At 45.8% G+C, this 14,564-nt stretch overlaps 1 long non-coding RNA gene across 2 annotated transcripts in view; it reads right to left on the bottom strand.

The window, feature by feature from the left end:
- Positions 1-14,564, bottom strand: part of LOC139260372 (uncharacterized) — a 135,655-nt gene that overhangs the window by 76,955 nt on the left and 44,136 nt on the right. Inside the window, exon 3 of one of the 2 annotated variants that reach the window (XR_011592788.1) lies at positions 2,766-2,825. The exons of the other annotated variant lie outside the window; for it this stretch is intronic. This is a non-coding gene — a long non-coding RNA (uncharacterized lncRNA). Of the gene's footprint in view, positions 1-2,765; positions 2,826-14,564 lie in introns of those variants that run through there. 2 annotated transcript variants of the gene reach the window in all.

A 14,564-nucleotide genomic window follows, 5' to 3' on the forward strand; every position in this document is an offset into this window, starting at 1 on the left:
CGCAGTATCTACAATATAACAGCTGGTCAGAGGCCTGCACGGGACCTTGCAGATAAAAGAAAGACTTCGATTTATATAGCACCTTTCATGACCACCGACGTCTCAAAGCGCTTTACGGTACTTTTGGAGTATAGTCACTGTTGTGATGCATGACCTCGCGGCCGCACAGCTTAGAGGCAGGCATTGCTCTCCACCTAAAACCATAGATCTTATTGTTTAGATGGAGCAATGGATGGTGTATTCACGACTTAACTCAGCTTTTAGACTTTACTAAGTGTTTCTTTCATCCCAAGAGCACCTGCACTATAGCTGAATCAAGTAACTACTGCAGAACCTTGGAACTACGTAAGTGAAAATCTGGTCATCTGATTGGATATCTTAGATCTGATTACACAACAATCTGGTTGGATAGTTGATGTTCACTGGTTCCAAAAATCTGTGGCGGCCACAGTGAAGTCTCAATGTAACTTTGGATATGTCATTGCAAGGCCATTGGTATATGTGGGGAGAGCACTCTAAATGTTGGAGCTCCTACACCACAGGCCTTCTTTGGAAGCCAGCAGGTAGGTCCAGGTCCATCTGGTGAGACTAGTCGACCAAATGCAGAGCTGGGGCTCACCCTAGGGTCCAGGCCAGGACTGTGGCCCCATAACTTGCATTTTGTATGGTGACTCCTTGTTTCTGATGAGGACCTCTTTGGGAGGGGGTCCACTCTCTTTGGAACTATGGTCTTCCATTTCTGGTAGCGTTTTGGTGAATCTTTGCTGTACCTTTTCTGTGGCTGCCATATCCTTTGTAAGAAATGTTTAAACCCAAAGAAATTACAAGTTATCAAAAAGATAAAAATTCTACGAAAAGTAGGTCTGCTAACTCAGCAGATAAGTGCTGGCTGACATCAGACACTACAAGGACAGGCCTCCCTAAACTGATAAGGAAGACAGCATGGTGCCGATAGCATATGTAACCTGTCTTTAGAAATTTAACAAGACCTTCTCCCCAGATAAGAGAAAAGGCTGACCTCGGCAACGATGGGAGGGAGCTGTCAGAGGGACCCTCTCCCCTGTAATGAGACCCTGGGATGGGTAAAAATGATTAACACCAGGTACCCACCAGCCCATCAAAAACAGGCAAGGAGAGAGTTTCCTCAAGGTGGATCTAATGTGGGCTTCGGCCTAACACCATGGTCAAGCTCAAACCTCTGAGGTGGATGCTCCATGCTGGCTTCGGCCTAACACCTCCACCAGCTCAGGATCTGTTCAGAGACCACCATTCTGCCTCAATGTCCGTCAGTTCAGTTCCGGGGTAATAGATGGCTCTCATCTGTCATGGGTTGTGTGTCGACTATATCTATCTCAATTGCATGTAGTATTTGATTCTACTTAAAACTGTAGCTCCTTAATAAAACACCTTGCAACTCCTAAGACCCTTTGGGTAATGTGTGCGTGACCAGTGATCAAAATCTTACACTTTCCTATAATGAAATACCCGGAATTGCACATAATACTCCAAATGTGGAATAAGCAATGTTTTGCACCCACTCAACATCATTTCCTTCCTTTTGTATTGAAGGCCCACAATGTCACTTTCCTTTTTTATGGTCATTTCTACCTGCGATTTCAACGCACGATTTTTTTCGGGCGACCAAGGCACTCAGCTGAATCAGGAATGAACCTCATACATTTATGGTGTAGCTGGGACACCAGTGGCATTTCATTTGCGGATGTGTGGGGTGTCCTCTCAATGAAACCTGGTCTGCATGAAGAACAGGCAATGTAAGTAAGTTGTAAATTTCCCTATTTGGGGCAGGAGTGCTCCTCCAGGCCCCACAAGGAAATCTGCAGCCCCAGGTTCTCCCACTCCTGCTCCTGCTTACGAGACTCTTACAAACCACTACCCCTCCCCCCACGCCCCCTCACCCAGCGAATTGTCCAATTGCCGGAAAGATGTGGTGACTTATCCGCTCAGACTCCAGTTAAGATGCTATCGAGAACCTATTGACATAATGGAACCCTGATTTGCATAAGCTCATGAGGCTCCCGTCTGCTTTAGGCAGACACCTCATTCGCCTGCAGAACGCAGCAGGTTAATATCAGAGGCGGCAAGAAAGAATCGAGTTCCGCGCGGGTAGGTAACCTGCCCGTTTTTAACTCCCCACCCACCCAGTTTATGCCTGGCAGCTTGGGTAAAATTGAGCACAGTTATAAATTCAGTCTAATCATTGCAGCTGTGTTTGTGAAAGATCTGCAGACTGCTGACAGATTATCCTGACACATCATGCATCCTGGATATAGAATTTCAGCCAACGCAGAATTCACCTTGTATGTGTAAACTCTGCATGACTTATTTCAACAAGTGCATTAATTTCCATTATAACCTCATTTCATTTGAATGTATTAATAATTGAACAACAATTCCAAAATGTCAAACAAATCTCTGCAAGCATCCCCTACTGGTTTGATCACAAATTACAATTCTAAAGTTTTGAAGAAATAAACAGGTGCTGTGACAATCTATAGTGACGCCTACTGGTAAATTAATGAGGGAGTGGGGGGTGATTTACTTCCAGTGTTAGGTGTAGTGAAATCATAAATCCATTTATAAAAGAAGTGTTTGAGATTTTGCCACACTACAGGAATGGAGGAAATCATCTTCCATAGATTGTGGTCATAAATAAATATTTTCGCAAAGAAGCAAGATATTCTTGATTTTAGGAATTCTGACCATAGGACCTGGTCTTAAATTAAGGCAAGTAAACTTCCACTTACATATTTTCTTTCATTCCTTTACTGACCACTTTGGCAGAAAGTGCCCATGACGGTAATAATCTGCAATAATAAAAATTAAATAAACACAAGATTTTGTCCCACAAAAGGCAATAAAACAGCAGCATTACAAAGCTGCTTGTTGGAGGGTTCAGTTGCAAACTATGGCTAATGTTCAGAATAAATATGCAAATAAAGGGATCAGATACGTTGGATTTCAGGACTGAATGTTTAAACTATGATAGGCTTTATTCGCATTGGTTTAAGAAAAACAGATTGAAAGGAGTCATGATCCAGGTCTTAATAGCTCAATGGAAGAATTTTCTGTACAGTGTAGTAGCTGCACATGCAGACTAATCTGAACAACTGGACAGATAACTAGAAGACTGCATTATAAAACTGAATATACATGGAAAGGAAGGTCATGGGTTCACCCACTTAGTAAGTTTAGAGTATGAGAATATAAGAAAGTATGGATTGAGAAAGGCCATTCAAACCTGACCCTTTCTCAGTCTGTGTCTAACCTGTCCTATATACATGAACCCTACCCCACCTGTTTCACATCCCAAATAAATTTTCCATAAATACTTCCTCATTCCAAAAGATATCAGGAAAACTCCAGATTATTCATCCCAAGAGATCCTTTAGACGCGTGCCAATTATTGAGAAGTCTGGTCTCCAACAAAAATTAAGTTCCGAAGAAACTGCTGTACTAAGTTGGCATCTGAGCAGGATCCATCTCCATAAAAGTTTGAAATGCTGTACGAATATAAATTTCTTTGTGAGGTAGTTTAATGGGAGGAAGCACACTTTGCAGGTGTCATCTAACCAATGATAGCACAACAGTATTGATGGTATTCATGCCAATCTTTTGTTTATTTTCCATTCCTAGTTGCCCCAAAAAATTGGCAATGGTCTGTCTTAAACCACTGCAGTCCTGGTAGTGATGGTGCTCCCCACAATTCTTAAAAGCTACTCCCGACTAGGAGTAGAGGAATTACAGTCTAGACTAGAAGCTTCATATGGAGCAGGAACTTACAACCTACGGACTCAGAGGCAAGAGTGCTACCAGCTGAGCTACTCTAATGAAATATTGGCAAGACAAAGGCTTAGTTAAATATTACTCTCTGTTGGGAGTGAGCGGGGGCGGGTGACGGGGGTGGGAAGAAGAGTCCATTCATTCTTTAGAGAGCAGCTGATGTAAAATATCGCAGCAGCAAACAGGTTTCTTATATCTGCATTGAAGTAATGATTGCTTTAAAAATAAATCAGTGAGCTAATTAATGATAATTCATCAAGACTAGTGCATTACTGTGCAGAATTGTTTGGAGATCATTTTATTACAAAGAACATGGAATCAGGGAATTTTATTAAGGAGCGTTCACAATTAAGCTTTATTAATATATTTAATGGTATCAAAGGTTAAGTAATCTGCACAGTCTGATAGACTGTGTATGTTTTCATAGAAATATAGTAGATTAAAGGCAGCAACAGCAATTAAGGAACACACTTCATTGACAGTAATTAGACATAGAAATATTTGATGAAAGTTAAAGGATAAGACCTGGACTTCCATACATTCAGTCATTGGTTAAGTGGACAGGTTGCTTTCAAAATAATAGGAAATAAAAGGGACAGACAGACCCAAGAAGGAAGCACAGAAGAGCCAGTGACTTTAGGCAGAGATGAAATAGGGTTTGGACTCCTCAGATTGAGTTGAAGACTTACGAACTCACACCTCTTCTCGCTGCTCCGTGAAGAGTTGGGATTATTGCACTTGCAAGTTCTGATTCATACAGAGGTATCTCGACATCAATGTGCTGTAAATAGAGTTGCAGATTCTCTGCCATTTTATTCCAAAGAGAACATGATACCCCACTGAGCTCAGAACGGACAACATTTAAAAGATGAGTCTTTCCAACTCAGCTGTATTGCCAGGTCCACATGTCATAAAACCGGGCACTGACGGCCCATGATTTCCCGCAAGCACCAAAACTTAAAATGACCATTTAAGGTTTCCTCTCAGTCTCAGCTCAGATGGGGATTGTCATGGCGGCTGCCTCCTGAAAATGTTTATTTTTTTAGCTGTGCAGTGTGTGCTCCATACAGTGGAAGCCCAAGAATTCCATCACCTTCCTGTGCACAGCATAGGACTGGACCATTAAGGCATCTGCCTGTTTTTGGTTGATAGCTGGCCCACCCATATGAAGGCCCCCACCAAAATGGCCATTAATCAGCGAAAACGGGGCGGTAAGTGCTACCCATGATTTTTAGCAGGTTACCGCCATATTCAACCAAAAAATGACGAATTGGGCCCTATGTTTGATAGCAAAATTGAGTGGGCGGCCATGGATATGCATCTAATACTACGAGCTTCTGCATAACACATATTTTGCTGACTGCTGCATATGTTAAAGATTGCTGAAGCAGTTTGATTGAGTCTGGATTCATCCATAGATGAAGAATTCATTTAAAACAAATCAGACATTTCTTACTCCCAGTTTATTATCAGGTTTATTACCCTTTCGTCTCCATCCACATTGCCTGAACAGCTCTTACTGCATAATGAATACATAAGTACATAAGAACATAAGAAATAGGAGCAGGAATAGGCCATACGGTCCCTCGAGCCTGCTCCGCCATTCAATAAGATCATGGCTGATCTGATCATTGACTCAGCTCCAAGTCCCTGCCCGCTCCCCATAACCCCTTATCCCCTTATCATTTAAGAAACTTAATATTTCTGTCTTAAATTTATTCAGTCTTGTTATGTTCAGAATAACTCCACAAGACTGTATACTGTAAGCTCAAACTGTTGTGACCTTGGTCTCTTTAATGTAATTCCAGAGTGAGGAAGCAGCATGGTAGTCTGCCTTTTATACCTGCTTGTCTGGGGTGTGCAGGTGACCCTTGGGTCTCCAACAGGTGTGAACCCTGGTGGCAAGTCTTACACACTAGTAAAGTTTACATACATAACAAATGTCCCAGCATCCACAGCTCTCTGAGGCAGCGAATTCCACAGATTTACAACCCTCTGAGAGAAGAAATTTCTCCTTATCTCAGTTTTAAATGGGCGGCCCCTTATTCTAGTCTCTAGTTCTGCCCTCTAGTTCTAGTCTCCTCCATCAGTGGAAACATCCTCTCTGCATCCACCTTGTCAAGCCTCCTCATAATATTATACATTTCAATAAGATCACCTCTCATTCTTCTGAATTCCAATGAGTAGAGGCCCAACCTACTCAACCTTTCCTCATAAGTCAACCCCCCTCATCTCCAGAATCAACCTAGTGAACCTTCTCTGAACTGCCTCCAAAGCAAGTATATCCTTTCATAAATATAGAAACCAAATCTGCACACAGTTTTCCAGGTGTGGCCTCACCAATACCCTGCATAGCTGTAGCAAGACTTCCCTGCTTTTATACTCCATCCCCTTTGCAATAAAGGCCAAGATTTCATTGGCCTTCCTGATCACTTGCTGTACCTGCATACTATCCTTTTGTGGTTTATGCACAAGTACCCCAGGCCCTAGGTCCCGCTGTACTGCAGCATTTTGCAATCTTTCTCCATTTAAATAATAACTTGCTCTTTGATTTTTTTCTGCCAAAATACGTGACCTCACACTTTCCAACATTATACTCCATCTGCCAAATTTTTGCCCACTCACTTAGCCTGTCTATGTCCTTTTGCAAATTTTTTGTGTCCTCCTCACACATTGCTTTTCCTGCCATCTTTATATCGTCAAAAAACTGGGCTACGTTACACTCAATCCCTTCTTCCAAGTCGTTAATATAGATTGTAAATAGTTGGGGTCCCAGCACTGATCCCTGCAGCACCCCACTAGTTACTGGTTGCCAAGCAGAGAATAACCATTTATCCCGACTTTCTGTTTTCTGTTAGTTAGCCAATCCTCTATCCATGCTAATATATTACCCCAAACCCCATGAACTTTTATCTTGTGCAATAACCTTTTATGTGGCACCTTCTCAAATGCCTTCTGGAAGTCCAAATACACCACATCCACTGGTTCCCCTTTATCCACCCTGTTCGTTACATCCTCAAAGAATTCCAGCAAATTTGTCAAACATGACTTCCCCTTCATAAATCCATGCTTACTCTGCCTGAGCAAATTTAGTTTTTCCAAATGTCCTGCTACTGCTTCTTTAATAATGGACTCCAAACATTTTCCCAACCACAGATGTTAGCCTAACTGGTCTATAGTTTCCTGCTTTTTGTCTGCCTCCTTTTTTAAATAGGGGCATTACATTTGCAGTTTTCCAATCTGCTGGGACCTCTCCAGAATCCAGGGAATTTTGGTAAATTACAACCAATGCATCCACAATCCCTGTCGCTATTACTCTTAAGACCCTAGGATGCAAGCCATCAGGTCCAGGAGACTTTTCTGTCTTTAGTCCCATTATCTTACTGAGTACCACTTCCTTAGTGATTGTGATGTGTTAAGATCCTCCCCGCTCTCCCCACCCACCCCATAGCCCCTTGACTATCCGCTGTTGGGATATTATTAGTGTCCTCTACCGTAAAGACTGATATAAAATATTTGTTCAGAGTTTCTGCCATCTCCATGTTCCCCATTACTAATTCCCCGGTCTCATCCTCTAAGGGACCAACATTTACTTTAGCCACTCTTTTCCTTTTTATAGACCTATAGAAACTCTTGCTTTCTGTTTTTATATTTTGTGCTAGAAAATATAAGCATAAATATAAGCACAAAGATAGACTATAGGTCAATGCCTGATGTTGAGCTGGAGGCAGTAATTCAGCCTTGTGAATAGTCATAAACCATTTGAGCATAGTTTATGTCATCAGCCCCCTCAACTGAATTACTGCCTTGTAACTGACTGTAAACTATCTATTATACTCTATGTGTGCCATGAATAATTTTATACGTTATCAGATTGAGATTGTAATATTCAGCTTGCAGTACGCCAAACTCCATTCATATTGTTCTCTAAGAATATCATGGTGAAATTAAAATTTTTTGTTCTAGTTGATTAACACATCTCTCCTTTCATCTTATGCTTTGTGAATGGTTATAATAGCTTTAGATGTTTTAAGTTATGTCTTTTATGATGTTCAGAGCTACAACTATACAAACTGCCCCACAAACCAATTAGTAACTAGAAACCAGAATTGATATAGATGTCAACATGCTATCTAATGAAGAAGCTAATGGGGCTGAGATTCCACAGCGGTTCCACTGGTTTCTGGCAGGACACCAATTGCACCACCACAGCACGTTAGATGTAGTATTGCAGTCAGGAATGGGAAAGAACTGGCCGGTAACAAGCATCGCATCGGATTTCAACCTAACACAGTGCAACATCACATGTGAAGCAAGACTATTTGTTAAATAAGGAAACAGCTATTCAGCAGAAGGCACTGCTGATCCCCAGAGAGATGGTTTTAACCTGGCCCGCCGGTGGGAAACAAGCAAGTTCGGATTGGCCACCAGTTTTACACCCCATTCGATTTTACTGTCCATTGAAGTAAAATTGGGTGGGTGTAAAATGGTTGTCCGACCCAAACCCAACTATTTCCCACCCGCCAGGTTAACATTATGCCCCCCCGCCCATCCCCCACTCCCTCCAATGTCAGAAGACTGAGTTGGGAGGAAAGTTTATAAAGCTATAGATTCTTCAGTTTTGAAAAGAGGTGAATGAGAGAGGACGTTAATGAGAGAGGACGTTAATGAGAGGTATAAAAGATGCAAGGTGAACAAGTTAATCCTGTGCATTATTTCAAATTAAACGACGACTGAGAACATGAGTAGAAACTGCTGAAAGGCAAGTTCAGGACTAATGAGAGAAAGTGGTTCATGATGCAAGAGTGAAGTATTAAATGTTATCAGCACTATGGGCCCAAGTTTCCACATGATTTGCGCCTGATTTTTAGGAGCAACTGGTGGAGAACGGACTATCTTAGAAATCGCAATTCTCCACATTTTTTTTTCTGCAGTTCTAGTCAGGTAGAACAGTTCTACTTTGGAACAGAATTTTTTCTTCAAAAGGGGGCGTGTCCGGCCACTGACGCCTGATTTCAAAGTTTCCACAGTGAAAACGTACTCCAAACTAAAGTAGAATGGAGCAAATTAAGATTTTTTTAGAACTGGAAAAAACCTGTTCTACACATTAAAAAATCAGGCGCAGGTTACAAATTAGGCGTCCAGAACGAGGAGGGGGGGGAGGGGGGGGGGAAGGGAACTCATTAAATTCTACAATAAATCCTTATTTATACTTCTACAAATATTATACAAATAAATCCAACCTGAATAAACATTTATAAGCAAAGAAAAGATTAAATAAACCATCTTCCTACCTGTGTGAAAGTGCTTCAGGCAGGGAGAATTCTGCAGTCAGCCTGAGGCGCCCGTTCTGCCCGCGGGGGGGGGGGGGGAGGGGAGAGGAGGCACCCGTTCTTTCCCGCGGGGGGGGGGGAGGCGCCCGTTCTTCCCGCGGGGGGGGGGGAGGCGCCCTGTTCTGCCCGCGTGGGGGGTAGGAGGCGCCTGTTCTTCCCGCGGGGGGGGGGGAGGCGGCCCGTTCTGCCCGCGGGGTGGGGGGGGGAGGGGAGAGGAGGCGCCCGTTCTTTCCCGCGGGGGGGGGGGGAGGCGCCCGTTCTTCCCGCGGGGGGGGGGGAGGCGCCCTGTTCTGCCCGCGTGGGGGGTAGGAGGCGCCCGTTCTTCCCGCGGGGGGGGGGGAGGCGCCCGTTCTTCCCGCGGGGGGGGGGGAGGCGCCCGTTCTTCCCGCGGGGGGGGGGGGAGGCGCCCGTTCTTCCCGCGGGGGGGGGGGAGGCGCCCGTTCTTCCCGCAGGGGGGGGAGGAGGCGCCCGTTCTGCCCGCGGGGTGGGGGGGGGAGGGGAGAGGAGGCACCCGTTCTTTCCCGCGGGGGGGGGGGAGGCGCCCGTTCTTCCCGCGGGGTGGGGGGGAGGCGCCCCGTTCTGCCCGCGGGGTGGGGGGGGGAGGGGAGAGGAGGCACCCGTTCTTTCCCGCGGGGGGGGGGGGGAGGCGCCCGTTCTTTCCCGCGGGGTGGGGGGGGGAGGGGAGAGGAGGCACCCGTTCTTTCCCGCGGGGGGGGGGAGGAGGCGCCCGTTCTGCCCGCGGGGTGGGGGGGGGGGGGGGGAGAGGAGGCACCCGTTCTTTCCCGCGGGGGGGGGGGAGGCGCCCGTTCTTCCCATGGGGGGGGTAGGAGGCGCCCGTTCTTCCCGCGAGGGGGGGGGGAAGGAGACAGTGAGAAGGCTGCAAGTGCTGATGTGCTGATGGCAATGTGCTTTTATTAAAAAAATGTTCAAAAATTAAACAGCTACAAAGAACTACAAAAATGGCCGAGTGCCAATGTTTTTTTCACACTGAGCATGCGCGAACGCTCCAACGCGCACGCGCAGCGTTGCCGACAGGAAAAAACTAATTTAAATAGTACCCGCCCCCTCCCACTTACAAAATCGGCGCGAGTGTAGGCTCCGCCCCCCCAGACGCCGCGCCAGGCAGACAAGGAGCTGCAGAACGCTCCAGAATCGCGAGGTTTTTTTTAGGCGCCGTTTTAGGCGCGAAAAACGGGCGCCCAGCTCGGAGGGGCGCCCGTTTTTTATCGTGTGGAAACTTGGGCCCTATGCTCCTATTCACATCATGACGCTTACATGATACCGCTTCTGCCATAAGTAAAGATGGCGGGGGCCGAAATTCAGTAGCGCAAGAAAGCTGGCGCAGGAAAGCTGGCGCACCTATGATTTTTTTTTTTTCTGTTTTTAACATAGGGATCCTTGATGCGTCCGGATGATCGATTTTATCATTTTAAATCTTCAGCCACTGGGCCACCAGGGTGGGTTTCGGCCGGGCCAGCAGCCTGGCACCCAAGAGGGCATGTCAGGCTGCCCATTGGCGGCCTGGCCGAACCTGGGGGCACTATCTTGCCAGCCGATCGGGAAGTCGGCCGGCAAAAATAAATAGATGGCGGCCGCGGCGGTGGGCCCGACCTCTTGAAGGGCCATCGCGCTGCCGGGCCGCACTCAGTATGCATAAGGTGCACCAACACAGAAAGCTGCTCGGGGGGAGGTGGGGGATCGATGGATTTAGGTGAATTTTGGGCGGATTTTATTTCAGGTGAGGGAGAGGGAGGTGCACGTTCTGATGACACGTTTGCGGCAGTCACCAGGATCGGGCGGAATCGGGACCAGATCGCAAAATTCCTGACCTGAATTTGGGTCGAGACAGCCATTTGACGACAAAGCGACGGCCACGGGAATCCGCCGCATGGCCACCGCAAACGGACAGTAACGGGTCTCTCTGAGACCCTGAATTTCGGCCCCAGGGTTTGTTATGTCCCCTGATGGCTCAGTGCTAAATCATAGAATCATAGAATGATGCAGCCCAGAAGGAGCCCATTTGGCCCATTTTGCCTGTGTTAACACTTTGGTAGAGCTATCCAGTTAATCCCACTCCCCTGCTCTTTCCTAAAGCCCTGTAATTGTTTTTCCATTGAAGTATATATCCAATCCCCTTTAGAAAGTTATTATTGAATCTGCTTCCATCACCCTTTCAGGCAGCGCATTCCAGATCACAACAACTCACTTTTTAAATAAATGTTTCCTCATGTTCTTTTGCCAATCACCTTCAATCTGTGTCCTCTGGTTACCGACCCTTCTGCCACCGGAAATAGTTTCTCTTTATTTACTCTATCAAAACCCTTCATGATTTTGAACATCTCTATTAAAGCTTCTCTTCACCTTCTCTGCTCTATATCAGCCATGATGTTTTTGAATGGCGGAGCAGGCTCAAGGGGCCAGATACCAACTCCTGCTCCTATTTCTTATGTTCTTATGGAGAACAACCCCAGCTTCTCCACATGTGCCATGTTGCTGGTAGTGAGCCACAAAGACCAGGGAGACTCAATTGTTGCCCTGTGTTCAGTCAGATGATCTCATGTGGAATGGAAGGAGAGGTGACACAGTTTGCTTCAGGGTCAATGATATAGAGAAGGGAAAATTGAACCTGAGTTGCTGCCCACCTTTTGTTATCTTTAAAGTCACTACTACTCATTTTTATCTGCTTGTATATAGATCATTATCATCATAGGCACTCCCTCAAAATCGAGGAAGACTTGCTTCCATTCTAAAAGTGAGTTCTCAGGTGGCTGTACAGTCCAATATGGAAATTACAGTCTCCAACAGGTGGGACAGATAATGGTTGAAGGAAAGGGTGGCTGGTTTGCCGCACCCTCCTTCCGTTGTCTGCGCTTGGCTTCTGCATGCTCTCGGCTTGAGGTGCTCAATGTCCTCCCAGATGCTCTTCCTCCACTTTGGGCGATCTTGGGCCAGGGATTCCCAGGTGCCTGTGGGGATGTTACACTTTATCAAGGAGGCTTTGAGGGTGTCCTTGAAGCTTTGCCTCTGCTCACCTGGGGCTCGCTTACCGTGTAGGAGTTCCAAGTAGAGCACTTGCTTAGGGAATCTCATATCGGGCATGCAGACGATGTGGCCCACCCAATGGAGCTGGTCGAGTGTGGTCAGTGCTTCGTTGCTGGGGATGTTGGTCTGATCGAGAACACTGACGTTGGTGCATCTATCCTCCCAGTGGAGTTTCAGGATCTTGCACAGGCAGCACTGGTGGTATTTCTCCAGCGCTTTGAGGTGCCTGCTTTATATAGTCCACATCTCTGAGTCATATAGGAGGGCGGGTATCACTACTGCCCTGTAGACCATAAGCTTGATGCCAGATTTGAGGTCCTGGTCTTCAAACAATCTCTTCCTCAGGTGACCGAAGGCTGCGCTGGTACACTGGAGACAGTGTTGGACCTCGTCATCGATGTCTGCCCTTGCTGATAGTAGACTCCCGCGCCATGGATTTTGATGACCGAGGGGCAGTGCAGTGTGGCGGGGTCAGGTTGGTGGAGGACCTTTGTCTTATGGATGTTTAGCATATGGCCCATGCTTTTGTACGCCTCAGTGAAGGTGTTGACAATGGCTTATATATGGATATCAGGTCAGGACTAGGTTAGATTTAGCAGTGATTACCCTTAAGATTGAATAGCAGGCCACATTAGACCAATAGCAGAAGATCGCCTCCCTACCCTCCATAGCTCGCACCAATCCTCCCCTCCCAGGACCTACTTGAGGGGTGCTACTGACAAGGCAGATCGCTTAATATTGATATTTTTGATCTCATATGCTATTTGTAGCCTCCTACTCGAGGGTGATGAATAACTACTTGGGCAATGTATCAAAGGGCTGATAGCATTTGTGGAACTATCTTCAAGCACGAGTCACCATCTTCAAGAGTGGAAGGGAGCAGATCGGGGGAAAAAAACTGGAATCACTGGAGACAATAAGTAAAATGTAAAGCTTTCTCCAATCTAGTTAGCAAAAACAAAATTGAAGCCTCTGAATGTAGGAAAACCCATAGCAAACCAAACATTATAGCATTAGCCTCTCTGCAGTGTACAAGAATAACAATGTGATGAAAGATTGTGAAGTAACTCTTTGCTCAAATAATAAATAAAACCATTTAATCAGATATTTGTACCATTCAGTGGCAGGACAGCACAGGGATTTGGGAAGATGGTGACTGCTTTACTAACAATAAGATGCAAAATGCTGACTCCAATTCATTATAGAAGTGAAGGGCCTGGTAGAGCTAGAAGGGAAAATTTTAACACCCAGGTGGGAAGCTGGCAAGTAGAGCAGGGTTGCCCACCTGGGAGCTGCAGTGAAAGATCCGATCCATGTTAATGGCCGAGCATCATTTAACCCCAATGGCCAGCTACGCCCCCAAATCTGGAATCTGGAGGAAGCTCACTGGCTTGGGGCCTACGAAATTCAGGCATCCTGAAGGCTGGAAGTCAGATTGTATCTATGCGATAGGACCCCTATTTGCATATATTTATGAGGTTCCTGCTTGTATATGCAAGTTGATTTAAAGAGCTTAGTAATAAAATTTTGTGAAGAATTTTCTCCCATGTTTCCTTTTTGGGTTGGTGATGGGGGTTGGGGGGAGACGGGGGAGGTTCTGTTGATCCTTAGCTTGTCAAGTCTCTTTGTGCCTTTTTGTGTCAGCCAGTGGCTCAGTGGGTAACACTCTTTGCTCTAACATCAGAAGGTTGTGGGTTCAAGTCCCACTCCAGAGATTTGAGCACAAAAATCTAGGCTGACACTCCAGTGAAGTGCTGCATTGTTGGAGGTGCTGTCTTTCAGAGTGAGATATTAAACCGATGCCCTCTCAGGTGGAAGTACTGATATCCTATTGCTCACTTATGAAGAGGAGCAGGGGAGGTATCCCCAGTGTCCTGGTTGATATTTCTCCCTCATTCAACATTAAAACAGATTATTTGGTCATTATCACATTGCTGTTTGTGGGAGCTTGCTGTGTGCAAATTGGCTGGCGTGTTTCCTATTATATAAGTGACTATACTTCAAAAGTACTTCATTGGTTATAAAGTGCTCGAGATGTCCGGTGGTCGTGGAAAGTGCTATATAAACGCATGTCTCTCTATCTTTTAATTGTTGTGATGTTGCCTTGTTTTTGTCCAACAGCTCCAATATTTAAAGTTAGGAAGTTTCCCAATATCTGTGATTTTTTTTAAGAGAAGGGGAGCCAACAGATGGATGCCAGTTTAGAGCGGGCCTGACCAGAATCATGCTGCACCCACCCATTGGTACTCAAGCACTGGAATCTAAAGGTAGACCTGAACATACCTCCCCTTGTCAGCCAAGCAGTGCTCATGGAGGCTTCACAAGAAGGAAAGTTATGTTGCTTGTTCCTACCAGATCTAAAATGTAACCATTTTCAGGACCCCCGAT

The sequence above is a fragment of the Pristiophorus japonicus genome, chromosome 1 (genome assembly GCF_044704955.1).
Source record: "Pristiophorus japonicus isolate sPriJap1 chromosome 1, sPriJap1.hap1, whole genome shotgun sequence".
NCBI lineage: Eukaryota > Metazoa > Chordata > Chondrichthyes > Pristiophoridae > Pristiophorus > Pristiophorus japonicus.